The sequence below is a fragment of the Panulirus ornatus genome, chromosome 34 (assembly GCF_036320965.1).
Source record: "Panulirus ornatus isolate Po-2019 chromosome 34, ASM3632096v1, whole genome shotgun sequence".
Lineage (NCBI taxonomy): Eukaryota > Metazoa > Arthropoda > Malacostraca > Decapoda > Palinuridae > Panulirus > Panulirus ornatus.
The window spans coordinates 9,869,041-9,886,868 of NC_092257.1; the positions used below are offsets into that span (position 1 = coordinate 9,869,041).

Genomic DNA, 17,828 nt, shown 5'->3' on the forward strand with positions numbered 1-17,828 from the left:
ACAGTATGAATTATGTACATGTGTATATATATATATGTCTGTGTATATATATGTATACGATGAGATGTATAGGTATGTATATTTGCGTGTGTGGACGTGTATGTATATACATGTGTATGTGGGTGGGTTGGTTCGTCTGTTTCCTTGCGCTACCTCGCTAACGCGGGAGACAGCGACAAAGCGAAATGAAATAAAAAAATGTATACAATTATAGTGTCATTATCCTTCGTGGATAAAAAAAAAAAAAATCCAAACCATCAACTTCTACGATGATCGACTTGTGACATTCATCCTCATTCATTATCCCATCAATCAAAATGTACCTCGGACATTTCAGTTGGAGAGGGTGTGATATCTATAAAGCTGAGGTAGGTGAAGGCAGCAAGTGGTTAATGCAAACCACTGAACCAAGTGCTGCAGTTGTACAGTTAAGTATCTAAGCAACAAGATATATTTTTAACTGAACACTGGCGATATCAATTCTGCAAATAGGTTATAATCATGCCACACGATTTCCCAGTTATAATACCATATATATGCATGAACAATCCTGCCTGTCCTTCTCGTAAGCAGGATATTGATACACTCCATCATTCGTCAGCGGTAAAGTTGGCCAATACTGAAATTATTAACTTCTCTCTCTTCACTGACGACTCTTCTTTCGTATCACACTGATGCGTTGTTATGTGAAGTTCGACATTCAATACATCATGAAAACAATATACATAATCAAACACAATCAACCATTCAAATATTTTATTGCAATCGTTATCAAACGTTAATCGCTCCTTACAGCTGGAAAGACAAAACAGAATATATTGGCGACATAAACAACCCTTATAACGTGAATAAATCAAACATGCATACATTTTCCTCTACATATCGTAAAAGTATACGTTGTCTTATGCTTATTATTGACACTTATTTGTACTAAAATAATAAACCAATCAATTTATAAAGACAAATGAAACCTAATTTTTAGGTAGTTTAATACACCGCCCAGCCTACAGAGCTCCTGAAAGGCGTGGACGTGGTTCAGTAGTTGATGGCTAGTCATCTTGTCTCCTGGTTGCCAGGTGTACACCTTTTTTGTCCAAACATGTTCAATGATAATTTGGTCTGTTCATTGCTGGCTTGTCCAGGAGCTACAGGGTGTCTTGTTCCTAAGTACCAGCGTTGAACGGCACGAGCAGTGTGGACGGGGCACCTATCGTTAATAGAAATGACAGGCCCGGCAAGGAGAGGTTAACTCCTCGCCCGCAGAGACGGTAGAAACGTTCCTCCAGCACTTACTGCAACAGTCGTTGCAGTAAAGCAACCTCCAATGTGGAAAACGTCACCCAGGCCATGTAATGTAACTCTCCTCTACATGAAACAGGTAAAGTGATATGAACGAGCCTCCTCGCTCATGCTGGCTCGGTCATATGTGCCTGCGAAACATTATGATTTTAACGCTTATTGTAGTGATTCGGCAAGATTTATATCAATAGTGGTTTATAAACAGTATATCAACTTTTGGTTACCAACATGAATTTCTGGTTACTATAACTATGCCGTTCTAAGTCTTTGAACAACAACAAGTTCTCAACGTCATATCGGTTACACTTCCTCCTCCAGCAGTGAACCTTACCATGAGAGTTGGATATACACATCTCCGTGAACACTGCTTCAGACCAGAATCTGTTTCACTCAGAATGTGCTGTTCCCTCTGGCGTTCATTCCTCGCGGGAGTTCTGTGGTGTGTTCCTTTGTCGTGCAAAATTCACCTGCGGCTCAACGGAAAAAAGTCTTATGACAATCACGTTCGCTGGAGGGGGTTGCCTCTGCCGCTCATGTTCTCTCTGCCAACAATAAAACACAACCATGTTCACAAAGAATGGACACTCGGTTCCCTGAATTGAAAATCTAAATTTCAGTTATCAAGTTTAGATAGTTATAAGCCTAATTTCATAACTTACAATCTACGTAATACCTTTAATATGAAAATGAGGTTACAATAATGACAAATATTTTCAAATATATTGCCTACTTCATTGTTATCAAAACTTACGCATACCCATATATAGTTACCCGCGAACAGACACTTCGGATTTGGCTCATAATAAACTCCGATGCAAGTATTTCATTCTTTATACATCATTCACCATTGCTACCATGTTCCACTCCTTTTCACACACTCATAACTTACATTAAGTCGTTAAGGTTACCGCTCTCCAACCTCCTTCTGTTCCACTTCATGGTGTTGGAGGACAGGACAACTTCATGTGCGATGCCCAGTATGGAGAACACATTATCAAGGAGAGTGATCATACGACCTCTGAGCACCAACCTCTCATCTCTCAGATTCACCATAGCCTACCTCGTCGCGGTCCAATAGACCAGCTACCGTTCCCCGGCCAGCCGACCCAACCTACCTCACCATAACTCAGTACAGAAGCCACCACTCACCTGCCATTTCTGGACTACCTCACCGCGACCCAGTATAGTAACCACCCGCTTCGCGGCTCACCGAACCTAAACCTACCTCACAATGATCCAGTTTGGTAGCCACCATTCACCCGCCTATTCTAGCCTACCTCACCTTGACCCGGTGCAATACCTCCCCGCCCACCCGACCGTACCCTATCTTACCTAACCTCCTAAGAAGCAGATAATTATGATGGAAATGTGCAATTATAATTGTGGTCTGCTGGTGTGAGAACGGATGAAGTGACCACGTATGTGCCATTATAATTGTGGTCTGCTGGTGTGAGAACGGATGAAGTGACCACGTATAGGGGAGGTTAGGCAGTGGGGCGAACTCTTACCACAATTTCTAATTTCTTTCACTGGCAACACGAAACTACAAAAGGTGGTCTGCTGGTGTGAGAACGGATGAAGTGACCACGTATAGGGGAGGTTAGACAGTGGGGCGAACTCTTACCACAATTTCTAATTTCTTTCACTGGCAACACGAAACTTCAAAAGGTGGTATGTTACTGTTTGTATTTTGCAAATCCAAAACAAAGAACGTCATTCGGATGAGCTAAATTATCAATTTACCAAGACCATGTTCACTGTAATAACGTCCATGGCGGGTTACACATTCCAGGATAAACAATCATAAGCTGGCACCTGAGTGAATAGCAATATACTTCGAAGTCTCTGTCTACCGAGTTCGTTGTTCTCTACATTTTCTAGCTGTTGTAATTACATTAAGCACACCCAACTATAGTTCACCACTCACTCTACACTGGTTACAACCATAAATCTCCAAATGTTACTCTTACCTGACTAGAAATAAGACCTTTGTTTATGCAGAAATCAGTCAACTCCGAGCCGGGAGCACGAAGCCAGCTGGCAGCTACCGAACTGGAGACCAGTCACCTGTGGTCACATATCCTCACTTTCCCACCACCACAAGACTTGTGTCAGCAAATTGAGTTTTACCCCGAGTGTCTCAGTGACCAGATTCTTACCTCTTCTCTAGTACCCTCAAACCTCCTCCACCAAAACACTTGCCGGAACCCTTAACGCGATACTGTCACTCACCACAACAACCCAGGGAATAAACGTATGAACCAGAAACATAATAATCATAGATTCCGCGTTAAACGCGCTCGTCCGCCATCTCGAGAGAGAAGTAGGGCTTCATTGTATCGCAAAGCGTTGTCTCAATCTAGTGAAATGACTTGCATGGCCTTTTATCATTTTGTAACGTTCGCTTTTGACTATACACTCACTAAAATTCCATGTCATTGTACTACATGCACATGTTACTAAAAAATCTATGCAGGAAAATTATTTTTGTTAATAATAATGTATATTGTAAACGTGAGTCCGTCCATGTCAGTGCCAATGTAACAGTTCGGATTCAGACATCGTCCACGTTTATAATGTATTCCGACTCTTCTGGCATCAGTCAATTTCTAAACAATGTTTTACTTGTTTGTCTTTTTATGGCCAACCACGACTGAAAAATAAAATGTAATCTTAAGAGCACATCTTGTCCTTGATGATGGAAATTCAACGACATTTTTATCACGATTATAGATAGAACATCTGCCAGGACGGCCGTAGCCAGGACTAACAACCTATTTCACCATTTACCACACTCACCATAGAAAGTGGAATTGCGTTGATGGTTTTCAATAACCACATATGTTCTTAGAGTACTTCCCTAACGTGCAATGAGAGGTGGACACAGAATCAACAGAAGAGTGTAAACATACCACTCTAAAACATGAGCAATATACTCGTCCTGCTTTTAATGTAGTATTTCCTGAAACAACCTTTGCCGACGGAAATTTCCAAGCCACGTATGCCAACTGTCCTGATTGATTTACTTTTTTGTGGAGCGTCCGAGGCAGAAAGGTCATCTGAATGCCCTAATCAAAACATCTTATTAACGAGTATATACATATACGTCCAAATGTACGATAGTGCACTACGATGGCCTGTTCTCAGACACACAAGGTATTCGCTCTCTGCTAAACAAGAACGGCTCACTCCCTAAACCATCAAAACCGTTTTTTCCAATGACGTTTCACCAGATGACATACGTCAACACCTCATATCCTGGAGCGTGTTGGCCCATTTCCTCCTGATACAGGACGTCAGCACACTCCAAGACTGACGACTACGCCCAACACATGCAGGCAATTCACTCTCTCTGACAGTAGGGTGTCAGCCACCGCCACGCGTCGGTGTTTTACTCCCTGCAGTGGCTCTCTCCCTGGGAGACTCCGGCAACTCGCTCCCTAACAAACAACCTTCTGCCTAATACCTAAAGCTCATATCACTCTCTAAAAGCTAAATATAATCGCCAGTCATCGACCAAAAATATATAATTCCCTAAGTGAAGCCTATTTTATGACCCTTGGAGCTCGATAGAGCTGCAAAATATCGTTTGGCACTGGTCAGCATGAACTCAAGAGTAAAGCTTTGCTTGGATCACCTGTGGTGCCCTCAACAGCTAAATAAAATCGTCTGGCTAAGCCAGAGTAAAGTTACCAATGTGCAGCTTTATTTTGTTGACCCATGAAGCCCGTACAAGTGTTAGGCCAGAAGAAAATTCTCAAGGTAAAACTCTACTCTGATGACCTGTGTCCCACAAAATCTATATAAAACCGTCTCGCGTTAGCCTAAATATGTCTCAATGTAAATCTTTACTTTCACAACCCATAAACCAAGTAAGTTGAAAATAATCGTCTGGCATTAGCTAGATCAAATGTCCTAAAAGGACGCTTTAGTTTGGCGTCGTTGGTTCATTTCTCGACAATCTACTTAACTAATTCGTTTATACACACACCTAACCTAACCCAACTTAACCGAACCTAACCTAACCTAACCTAACCCAACTTAACCTAATCTAACCTAACCCAAGTAAGTTGAAAATAATCGTCTGGCATTAGCTAGATCAAATGTCCTAAAAGGACGCTTTAGTTTGGCGTCGTTGGTTCATTTCTCGACAATCTACTTAACTAATTCGTTTATACACACACCTAACCTAACCCAACTTAACCGAACCTAACCTAACCTAACCTAACCCAACTTAACCTAATCTAACCTAACCCAACTTAACCTAATCTAACCTAACCCAACTTAACCTAACCTAACGTTGTCGTACGCGAGCGAGGGAGCGGGCCAGTGGCGGCGGAGGAGGAGGAGGAGGAGGCAGCCCCCCCCCCCCCCCCCCCCCCCCCCCCATAACGAGCGCTCTCGCATTCCATACCGCACACACACAGAGCCAGCTAGCAAGCCTGCCACCTCCTCACTCTCGCTTTCGATGACGCGCGGTCGACCCACCTACCTCCCTTCCTCACACACGGTGGTGGTGGTGAACATCAGTGAACCATTATCGATCGTCCCACATTGCATCCGTAGTGTTTGATATCACTCACTAGATTGGCGGTTGCTTTGATGACGTTGTACGCGAGCCGCGAGCAGAGGAGGAGGAGGAGGCTGGCATTCCCCACCTCCCGCGCGCTCTCGCATTCCTTACCACACACACCCAGCCAGCCTCCTCCTTCTCCCTCTCAATGCCGGCGTAGGAGGTCCAGTTACGGTGGCGAAATACACAACTAACCTAACGTAAGTAAATGTACAAGTCGATGGCATATAATTGCACGTAAGTAAATGTATGTACATGTCGATGGCATATAAATAAAACGTAGGTAAATGTACGGGCGCACACCACACACACACATCGAGCCAGCCAGCCAGCCTGCCACCTCCTCACTCTCGCTTTCGATGACGCGCAGCCGACTCACCTCCCTCCCTTCCTCACACACGGTGGTGGTGGTGAACATCAGTGAACCATTATCGATCGACTAACATTGCATCCGGAGTTTGACATCACTCACTAGATTGGCGGTTGTTTGGATGACGTTGTCGTACGCGAGCGAGGTATCAGGCCGGTGGCGGCGGAGGAAGAGATTGCGTAATACACAGCTCCTAACCTAACTTAACGTAAGTCAATGTACAAGTCGATGGCATATAAATGAAACGTAAGTAAATGCACAAGTCGATGGCATATAAATAAAACAAGTAAATGTACACAGTGGTGGTGAACATCAGTGAACCATTATCGATTGACCGACATTGTGCTCGCGGAGTTTGACATCACTCACTAGATCGGCGGTTGTTTTGATGACGTTGTCGTACGCGAGCGAGGGATCAGGCCGGTGGCGGCGGAGGAAGAGATGGCGAAATACACAGCTCCTAACCTAACTTAACGTAAATCAATGTACAATTCGATGGCATATAAACAAAACGTAAGCAAATGTATAAGTTGATGGAATACAAATAAAACGTAAGGAAATGTACGTCGATGGTATACAAATAAAACGTAAGTAAATGGACAACTCGATATATATAGAGTAACGTATCCCAACTTCTTAAACACTAAAAATTTCATAACATATCTTTGTTACCCCTAAACATTTTAGCATTTTCTACAATGACTTATTTTAACCATTTTCTATGATTATCATTTCAAGCCTAACGTAACCTAACCTGTCGATGGAATATAAATGAAATGTAAGTAAATGTACGTGTCGATGACATATAGAAGAAACGTAAGTAAATGTATAAGTCGATGGCATATAAATAGAACGGAAGTAAATGTTCAAGTCGATGGCACATGAATAAAACGTAAGAAAATGTACGAGTCGCTGGCATATACAAAAAACGTAAGTAAATGTATAAGTCAATGACATATAAATAAAACGCAAGTAAATGTACAAGTCGATAGCTTATAAATAAAACGTAAGTAAATGTACAACTCGATATATATAGAGTAACGTATCCCAACATCTTAAACCCTAAGATTTCATAACGTGTTTGTTACCCCTAAAAAGTTTACCATTTTCTACAATGACTAATTTTTGCCATTTTCTGTGATTATCATTTCAAGCCTAACCGTAACCTAAGCTGTCGATGGCATATAAATAAAATGCAAGTAAATGTACAAGTCGATGGCATAAAATAAAACTTAAGTAAATGTACAAATCGATGGCATATAAATAAAACGTAAGTAAATGTACGAGTCGCTGGCATATAAATAAAAAGTAAGTAAATGTACAAGTCCATGGCATATATACATATATATAACGTAAATGTACAAGTCAATGGCTTATAAATAAACCGTAAGTAAATGTAGAAGTCGATGGCATATAAATAAAACCTAAGTAAATGTACAAGTCGATATATATAGAATAACGTATCCCAACTTCTTAAACCCTAAAACATTCATAAATGTTTTCTTTTTGCCCCTAAAAGGTTACCATTTTCTGTGATTATCATTTCAAGCCTAACGTAACCTAACCTGTCGATGGCATATAAATAAAATGTAAGTAAATGTACAAGTCGATGGCATATAGACATAACGTAAGTGAATGTACAAGTCGATGGTATATAAGTAAGATGTAAGTAAATGTACACCGTGGCATATAAATAAAACGTAAGTGAATGTATAAGCCGATAGCTTATAAATGAAATGTAAGGAAAAGTACAAGTAGATGGCTTATAAATATAACTTAAGTAAATGTACAAGTCGATGGTATATAAATAAAACGTAAGTAAATGTACAAGTCGACGTATATAGAGTAAGGTATCCCAACTTCTTAAACCCTAAAAAATACATATGTTTGTTACCACTAAAATGTTTACCAATATCTACAATGACTAATTTCTACCTTTTTCTGTGTTTATGTTTCAAGGCAAACGTCCAGAGTCGATCTCTGATGTATTTTGTATATACGTGAGTTGAAGCTTATTTTGGCAAGATCCATGTACATTGTAGAATTATTTACATATATTTTACTGAAAATAGAACAAATATATAGCCGTGTGTATGTGTAAATATTACCTTTGTAATTGTAGAGCTAAACAAAAGTTTATATGTCGATGGCATATGAATAAAACGTAAGTAAATGTACAAGTCGATATATATAGAGTAACGTATCCCAACTTCTTAAACCCTATAACCTAATTCATATGTCGATGGCATACAAAGAAAACGTAAGTTAATATACAAGTCGATATATATAGAGTAACGTATCCCAACTTCTTAAACCCTATACCCTAATTCATATGTCGATGGCATATAGATAAAACGTATTTTAATGTACAAGTCGATGTGTATAGAGTAACGTATCCCAACTTCTTAAACCCTTAAAATACATAACATGTTTTTGTTAGCCCTAAAAAGTTTACCATTTTGTACAATGACTGATTTCTGCCATTTTCTATTCTTATGTTTTAAGGCATTCGTCCACAGTCGATCTTTGTTGTATTTTGTATGTACGTGAATTTAAACTTATTTTGGCAAGATCCATGTACATTGTAGAATCATTTACATATATTTTACTAAAAATAGAACAAATATATAGCGTGTGTATGTCTAAAGATTACCTTTGTAATTGTAGAGCTAAACAAAATTTATATGTCGATGGCATATGAATAAAACGTAAGTAAATGTACAAGTCGAAATATAAAGAGTAACGTATCCCAACTTCTTAAACCCTATAACCAATTTATATGTCAATGGCATATGAATAAAACGTACGTAAATGTACAAGTCGACATATATACAGTAACGTGTCCCAACTTCATAAACACTAAAAAATTCATAACATGTGTCTGTTACCCCTAAGAAGTTTACCATTTTCTACAATGACTAATTTCTACCATTTCCTGTGATTATCATTTCAAGCCTAACGTAATCTAACCTGTCGATGGCATATAAATAAAATGTAAGTGAATATACAAGTCGATTGCACATAAATAAAACCTAAGTAAATGTACAAGTCGATGGTATATAAATAAAACGTAAGTAAATGTACAAGTCGATAGCATATAAATAAGACGTACGTAAATGTACAAGTCGATGGCATATAAATAAAACGTAAGTAAATGTACTAGTCGATATAGATAGAGTAACGTATCTCAACTTCTAAACCCTAAAAAATTCATAACATGTGTTTGTTACCCCTATGGCTACCATTTTCTACAATGACTAATTTCCACTATCTTCTATGTTTATCATTTCAAGGCAAACGTCCATAGTCGATCTTTGTTGCATTTTGTAGATACGCGAGTTTAAGCTTATTTTGGCAAGATCCATGTACATTGTAGAATTATTTACATATATTTTATAGAAAATTGAACATAAATATATAGCCGTGTCTATGTGTAGATATTACCTTTCTAATTATAGAGCTAAACAAAATTTATATGTCGATGTCATATAAATAAAACTTAAGTAAATATACAAGTCGATATATATAGAGTAACGTATCCCAACGTCTTAAACTCTATAACCTAATTCATAAGTCGATGGCATATAAATAAAACGTAAGTAAATGTACAACTCGATATAAATAGACTAATGCATCCCAACTTCTGAAGCCCTAAAAAATTCATAGCATGTGTTTGTTACCCCTAAAATTTTACCATTTTCTACAATGACTAAATTCTACCATTTTCTGTAATTATCATCTCAAGCTTAACGTAACCTAACCTGTCGATGGCATATAAATAAAATGTAAGTAACTGTATAAGTCAATAGCATACTAATAAAACATAAGTAAATGTACAAGTCGATGGCTTATAAATAAACCGTAAGTGAATGTACAAGTCAATGGCATATAGATAAAACCTAAGTAAATGTACAAGTCGATATATATATAGAATAGCGTATCCCAACTTCTTAAACCCTAAAACATTCATAAAATGTTTTTGTTACCCCTAAAAGGTTTACCATTTTCTACAATGACTTCTTTTTACCATTTTCTGTGATTACTATTTCAAGCCTAACGTAAACTAACCTGTCGATGGCATATAAATGAAATGTATGTAAATGTACAAGTCGATGGCATATAGATAAAACGTAAGTAAACGTACAAGTCGATGGTATATCAATAAGACGTAAGTAAATGTAGAAGCCGATGGTATATAAATAAAACATAAGTAAATGTACGAGTCGCTGGCACATAAGTAAAACGTAAGTAAATGTAGAAGTCGATGGCTTATACATGAAACATAAGTAAATGTACAAGTCGATGGCATATAAATAAAACGTAAGTAAATGTACAAGTTGATATATATAGAGTAATGTATCCCAGCTTCTTAAACCCTATACCTAATCTATATGTCGATGCATATAAACAAAACGTAAGTAAATGTACAAGTCGATATATATAGAGTAACGTATCCCAACTTCTTTAACCCTATAAAATACATAACATGTGTTTGTTACCCCTAAAAAGTTTACCATTTTCTACAATCACTAATTTCTACCATTTTCTATATCTATGTCGATGGCATGTAAATAAAACGTAAGTAAATGTACACGTAGATGTGTATATATATATATATATATATATATATATATATATATATATATATATATATATATATATATATATATATATAAATATATATATATATATATATATATATATATATATATATATATATATATATATATATATATATATATATATATATATATATATGCTCTGTACATGCCTTCACCCTCTCAATCAATACCCTCCCATACAATTTGCCAGGAATACTCAACAAACTTATACCTCTGTAATTTGAGCACTCACTCTTATCCCCTTTGCCTTTGTACAATGGCACTATGCATGTATTCCGCCAATCCTCAGGCACCTCACCATGAGTCATACATACATTAAATAACCTTACCAACCAGTCAACAATACAGTCACCCCCTTTTTTAATAAATTCCACTGCAATACCATCCAGACCTGCTGCCTTGCCGGCTTTCATCTTCCGCAAAGCTTTTACTACCTCTTCTCTGCTTACTAAATCATTTTCCCTAACCCTCGCACTTTGCACACCACCTCGACCAAAACACCCTATATCTGCCACTCTATCATCAAACACATTCAACAAACCTTCAAAATACTCACTCCATCTCCTCACATCACCACTACTTGTTCTCACCTCCCCATTTGCGCCCTTCACTGAAGTTCCCATTTGCTCCCTTGTCTTACGCACTTTATTTACCTCCTGCCAGAACATCTTTTTATTCTCCCTAAAATTTAATGATACTCTCTCACCCCAACTCTCATTTGCATGTACAGAGCATCAGATTGGGGAAGAGCAGTGTGGTTTCAGAAGTGGTAGAGGATGTGTGGATCAGGTGTTTGCTTTGAAGAATGTATGTGAGAAATACTTAGAAAAGCAAATGGATTTGTATGTAGCATTTATGGATCTGGAGAAGGCATATGATAGAGTTGATAGAGATGCTCTGTGGAAGGTATTAAGAATATATGGTGTGGGAGGCAAGTTGTTAGAAGCAGTGAAAAGTTTTTATCGAGGATGTAAGGCATGTGTACGTGTAGGAAGAGAGGAAAGTGATTGGTTCTCAGTGAATGTAGGTTTGCGGCAGGGGTGTGTGATGTCTCCATGGTTGCTTAATTTGTTTATGGATGGGGTTGTTAGGGAGGTGAATGCAAGAGTTTTGGAAAGAGGGGCAAGGATGAAGTCTGTTGGGGATGAGAGAGCTTGGGAAGTGAGTCAGTTGTTGTTCGCTGATGATACAGCGCTGGTGGCTGATTCATGTGAGAAACTGCAGAAGCTGGTGACTGAGTTTGGTAAAGTGTGTGAAAGAAGAAAGTTAAGAGTAAATGTGAATAAGAGCAAGGTTATTAGGTACAGTAGGGTTGAGGGTCAAGTAAATTGGGAGGTGAGTTTGAATGGAGAAAAACTGGAGGAAGTGAAGTATTTTAGATATCTGGGAGTGGATCTGGCAGCGGATGGAAACATGGAAGCGGAAGTGGATCATAGGGTGGGGGAGGGGGCGAAAATTCTGGGAGCCTTGAAGAATGTGTGGAAGTCGAGAACATTATCTCGGAAAGCAAAAATGGGTATGTTTGAAGGAATAGTGGTTCCAACAATGTTGTATGGTTGCGAGGCGTGGGCTATGGATAGAGTTGTGCGCAGGAGGATGGATGTGCTGGAAATGAGATGTTTGAGGACAATGTGTGGTGTGAGGTGATTTGATCGAGTAAGTAACGTAAGGGTAAGAGAGATGTGTGGAAATAAAAAGAGCGTGGTTGAGAGAGCAGAAGAGGGTGTTTTGAAATGGTTTGGTCACATTGAGAGAATGAGTGAGGAAAGATTGACCAAGAGGATATATGTGTCGGAGGTGGAGGGAACGAGGAGAAGAGGGAGACCAAATTGGAGGTGGAAAGATGGAGTGAAAAAGATTTTGTGTGATCGGGGCCTGAACATGCAGGAGGGTGAAAGGAGGGCAAGGAATAGAGTGAATTGGATCGATGTGGTATACCGGGGTTGACGTGCTGTCAGTGGATTGAATCAAGGCATGTGAAGCGTCTGGGGTAAACCATGGAAAGCTGTGTAGGTATGTATATTTGCGTGTGTGGACGTATGTATATACATGTGTATGGGGGTGGGTTGGGCCATTTCTTTCGTCTGTTTCCTTGCGCTACCTCGCAAACGCGGGAGACAGCGACAGAGCAAAAAAAAAAAAAAGATATATATATATATATATATATATATATATATATATATATATATATATATACATATATATATATATATATATATATATATATATATATATATATATATATATATATATATATAGAGTAACGTATCCCAACTTCTTGAACCCTATAACCTAATTCATATGTCTATGGCACATGAATAATACTTAAGAAAATGTGCAAGTCGAAATATATAGTGTAACGTATCCCAACTTCTTAAACCCTATGAAATACCTGTGTTAGTACCCCTAAAAATTTTACCATTTTCTAAAATGACTGATTTCTACCATTTTCTATGTTTATGTCGATGGCGTATACATAAAACCTCAGTAAATTTACAAGTCGATATATGTAGAGTAACGTAACCGTTAAATTAGCAATTAGACTAATAATAAAATTCCTATGTTAATTACTTGACTAATTACATAAACATTTAGATTTTGACGACAAATCCTTATTCCATAGCCTTAAAAGCATCTATGCTGAAAGTTTCAAGAAAATATGATTTTTCAAACAGATCAAAACAATCCGTCTGCATTTCTTTTTTTTTGCTCAGAATTTCAAATTCCTCCGGTTTTAATGAATATCTGTTTATAGATGTTATTGTATATGGTGATAAAGTATTTGGAGTCAAAAGACTAATTCGTAATATTAACCATTTAATTAACACCTGGACTAATTATGATAAAATTCATATGATAATTACTGGACTAATTATATGAATATTTAGATTTTGACCACAAATCCATATTCAATATCCTTAAAAGCATCTATACTAAATATTTCGAGGAAATCTATTTTTTCAAAAAAAAAAAGAAAAATCCTAGGCTATAGCCTACCATTTTTTTTCTCAGAATTTCAAATTCCTCAGATTTTAATGAAAATCTGTGTATAGATATTGTTCTATATGGTGATTAAGCATTTGGAGTCAAAAGACTGCAATTCGTGATATTAACCGTTTAATTAACACCTGGACTAATTAGGATAATATTCATACGGTAATTACACGACTAATTATACAAAGTTTTAGATTTTGACCACAGATTCTTATTCAGCATACATAAATGTAACTTTGCTGAAATTTTGAAGAAAATTTAAATTTTCAATAAAATCAAGACAAATCCTAGGCTATAATATCCATGCATTTTTTTTTTTTTGGCTCAGATTTTCAACTTCCTCAGATTTTAATGAACATCTGTGTATAGATGTTATTTTATATGGTGATTAAGTATTTGGAGCTAAAAGACTGTAATTCAAGATATTAAACGTTTGATTAGCAACTGGACTACTTATAAGAAAATTCATATGTTAATTACTCGACTAATTATATTAATATTTAGATTTTGACCATAAATCCTCATTCAATATCCTTAAAAGCATCTATGCTGAAATATTCAAGAAAATCTATTATCAAAAAATCAAGAAAAATCCAAGGCATTTTTTTTTTGCTCAGATTTTCAACTTCCTCAGATTTTAATGAAAATCTGTATATAGATGTTATTCTATATCATGATCAAGTATTTGGAGTTAAAAGACTAATTCATATCAACTGTTTGATTAACACCTGGACTAACTATAGTAAAATTCATATGCTAATTACTCGACTAATTGTATGAATATTTAGATTTTGACCACAAATCCTTATTCAATATTAGCTCAAGAGAGGCATTTGCTCTTGGCGCGCCGAAGGAGTCAGAAGCCGTGGGTAGATATAGGAAAAAAAGAGGAATCCCCTCTTTGGGGACTCCTTCGGAGAAGACTAAGAACGATTCCCATGACATCCATAAATGTGCTGCATTGAAGGCGACGGGGGAAGGCAGGCTGCGCTCACACCAGGAAGAGCCGTACAAGACTTATTACTTCAACGGTGAGGCGTCGTCTCCCCCGTGCCGCAGCATGTGCCGTGACGGTTCCATATGGAGAAGGATGTCTTCGAAAAGACCAAGGACTTCATCAGGTGGTCTTCTTAACTTGCTCCGAGTTTCAGCAGCTATTGCTATTCACACTGCTGCACCACTCTGATTTATCCTCTGACCGACCCACATGCACCGCCCCTAAGTGCATGGTTTGTCTTTGGGTCTGGCCAACACCAACAAAATTAGGTTTCAAGACCATAATCATCATCATAGAATCGATGCATAGCTTAGCCTCAGATCGACCCACATGCACCGCCCCTAAGTGCATTTTCTTTGGTCTTTGGGTCTGGCCAACACCAACAACAGCTTGGGGTAGAACACTAAGACCTACGATTCGCAGAAACGCGCACGGTCAAGCGACATGACATGATGCATGCATGCATGCATGCAGTTGACGAGGCGGCGAGGTAGAAACTTAGATCTCCCCGTACAATATCAGACCAGAGTAAAGCTCAACAGGATCTTCTTTTCCCGCTCTTTGGCGCAGTCCCTACGTTCTCCTGCCTGTGGGTTCGCTAGATAGTAGATAAGGACATTGGGAATCATTTTAACTCATTCATAAGCGTCACTATTTAGGTGAAGCATTTGTTAACTGTACACATACCAGGCAGAGCATGTGCATTGAAGGAGGATGCTTGTACTTACACTTGCATGGCTTAATCTTTGAGACAAGCATATGACTATGCTCATGCACGGCCCATGAAATGCATGGCTTATCCTGTGACCGACACGCATGCACCCCGCCCCAAAGGTGCATGCATGCTTTGCCTCTCTGGGTCTGGCCAACACCAACTTGACTTGCTACTACCACCAAGAGTCATAATAATCATTTGGGCGACTGCTGCTGCACCGGTGAAAGACGCTCGAGGCTGGATGATGCTGCCGAACCTCTCACAGTATACATGCACCCACAACAACACCAACCACCACCAGTCAGGCTTGACTGACTGCTTGCTTCGACTGAAGTAGAGGCGCGTGTTAGCTGAGAAAGCGAAAAACTAACAAAGACACGCGCCTATGTGTGGTATCTTTCGGATGATGGTTTCTCTGCATTATCCCATGGAATATAAACACCAATGTATGCATGCCATCGGATTTTGGCTGCCTGCTTCGACTGAAGTAGAGATGCGTGTTAGCCGAGAGAGCGAAAACTCAAACAACGACATGCGCCTATGTGTGGTCATCTTTCGGGTTTTGCTATCTGTATTATCCCATGGAACATACACACCGATGTATGCATGCCATCGGATTCTATTTTGTTACCTTCCTTTTTGACTCATCGAGGAGGATGTTGCATTGAAGGAGGGTGCTGAGGCATTGGGGCAGATTAATACTACGATTCGCACGCGCAAGGCCAAACGACATGATGTATGTACTTGCCGAGGCGCCGAGGTAGAAACTCAGGTCCCCCGTATTTTCACAAACCTTCTTAAGCAAACGACCGACCGACCTCACCTCAAACAAATCAGCCATGCTTCTTTCTCTTTCTGTCCATCAACTTCGATGCCTCTATGGTAACAGAATTCAACTTTGCATTGCTTTTGCACACACGTGCCAAGCATTTGCAACGCCCTAGGATTGCGATATTACCATTGGAGAACAACAAACATTTCATTTGCTGCTCGCTCAGAAGACTCCTTTTCGTTACGGTCGTTCGCTCAAGAGAGGCATTTGCTCTTTTCGCGCCGTCGTCAGAAGACGTGTGTAGATATAGGAAGAAAAGAGGAATCCCCTCTTTGGGGACTCCTTCGGAGAAGACTAAGAACGATTCCCATGACAACCAGAAATGTGCTGTATTGAAGGCGACGGGGGAAGGCAGGCCGCGCTCACACCAGGAAGAGCCTTACAAGACTTATTACTTCCACGGTGAGGCGTCGTCTACCCCGTGCCGCAGCATGTGCTGTAACGGTTCCATATGGAGAATAATGTCTTTCGAAAAGACAGACCAAGGATATCATTAGACTGGGTCTAATGGCATTGAAGAAGGATACTAATGCTGCTGCGTTGTATTGTTGCTGCGGCGGCGGCATTGAAGTCGAACATTAATACTACGATTCGCACGCGCACGGCCAAGCGACATGATGCATGTACTTGCCGAGGCGCCGAGGTAGATACTTAGGTCTCCCTGTACCGTCGTCTCACAAACCAACAACATTTACCTTATTTTAAGCAAACCACCTCAAACATAAAGGCCATACTTTTTCTCATTTTCTCTTTCTCTGTGCATCAACTCCCCACGGTTGTACTAGTAACACAAAGCGTGGGTAGATGCTTCTTAAAGAAAAAAAGAAAATCCCATCTTGCGGAATTCTCCATCGGTCAATAATAAGAAAGATTCCCATGAAACCAAGAAAGGCGCTACATTGAAGGCGACGGGGGAGGCAGGCCGCACTCACACCAGGAAAAGCCTTACAAGACTTCTTATTACTTCCGCGGTCAGGCGTCGTCACTCCCGTGCAGCAACAAATGTGCCGTGACGGCTCCATACGGAGAAGGTCTTCAAAAAGACACAACAATATCATTAGACTGGGTCTAATGGCACTGAAGAAGGCTTCTGCTGCTTCGTCGGTGGCATTGGGGTCGAACACTAATACTACGATTCGCACGCGCACGGCCAAGCGACATGATGCATGTACTTGCCGAGGCGCCGAGGTAGAAACTTAGGTCTCCCCACACCGTAGTCTCACAAACCAACAACATTTACCTTCTTTTAAGCAAACCAGCTCAAACATAAAGGCAATGCTTTTTCTCATTTTCTCTTTCTCTGTCCATCAACTCCCCACGGTTGTACTGGTATCACAAACCGTGGGTAGATGCTTCCTAAAAGAAGAAAATCCCATTTTGTAGAATTCTCCATCGTTCACTACTAAGAACGATTCCCATTATACCA

General features: G+C 39.3%; 1 long non-coding RNA gene across 2 annotated transcripts; it reads right to left on the reverse strand.

Moving 5' to 3' along the window:
- Positions 1–741: 741 nt before the first annotated feature.
- LOC139759821 (uncharacterized) lies at positions 742–3,615 on the reverse strand. Of its 2 annotated transcripts, none has more exons than XR_011715156.1 (3): positions 3,459–3,615; positions 1,631–1,841; positions 742–1,430 (listed from the first exon to the last, which is right to left on the reverse strand). It is a non-coding gene; the product is annotated as an uncharacterized lncRNA (long non-coding RNA). The 2 variants fall into 2 exon arrangements; XR_011715157.1 differs by lacking the exon at positions 3,459–3,615 and adding an exon at positions 3,270–3,437.
- Positions 3,616–17,828: the final 14,213 nt, after the last annotated feature.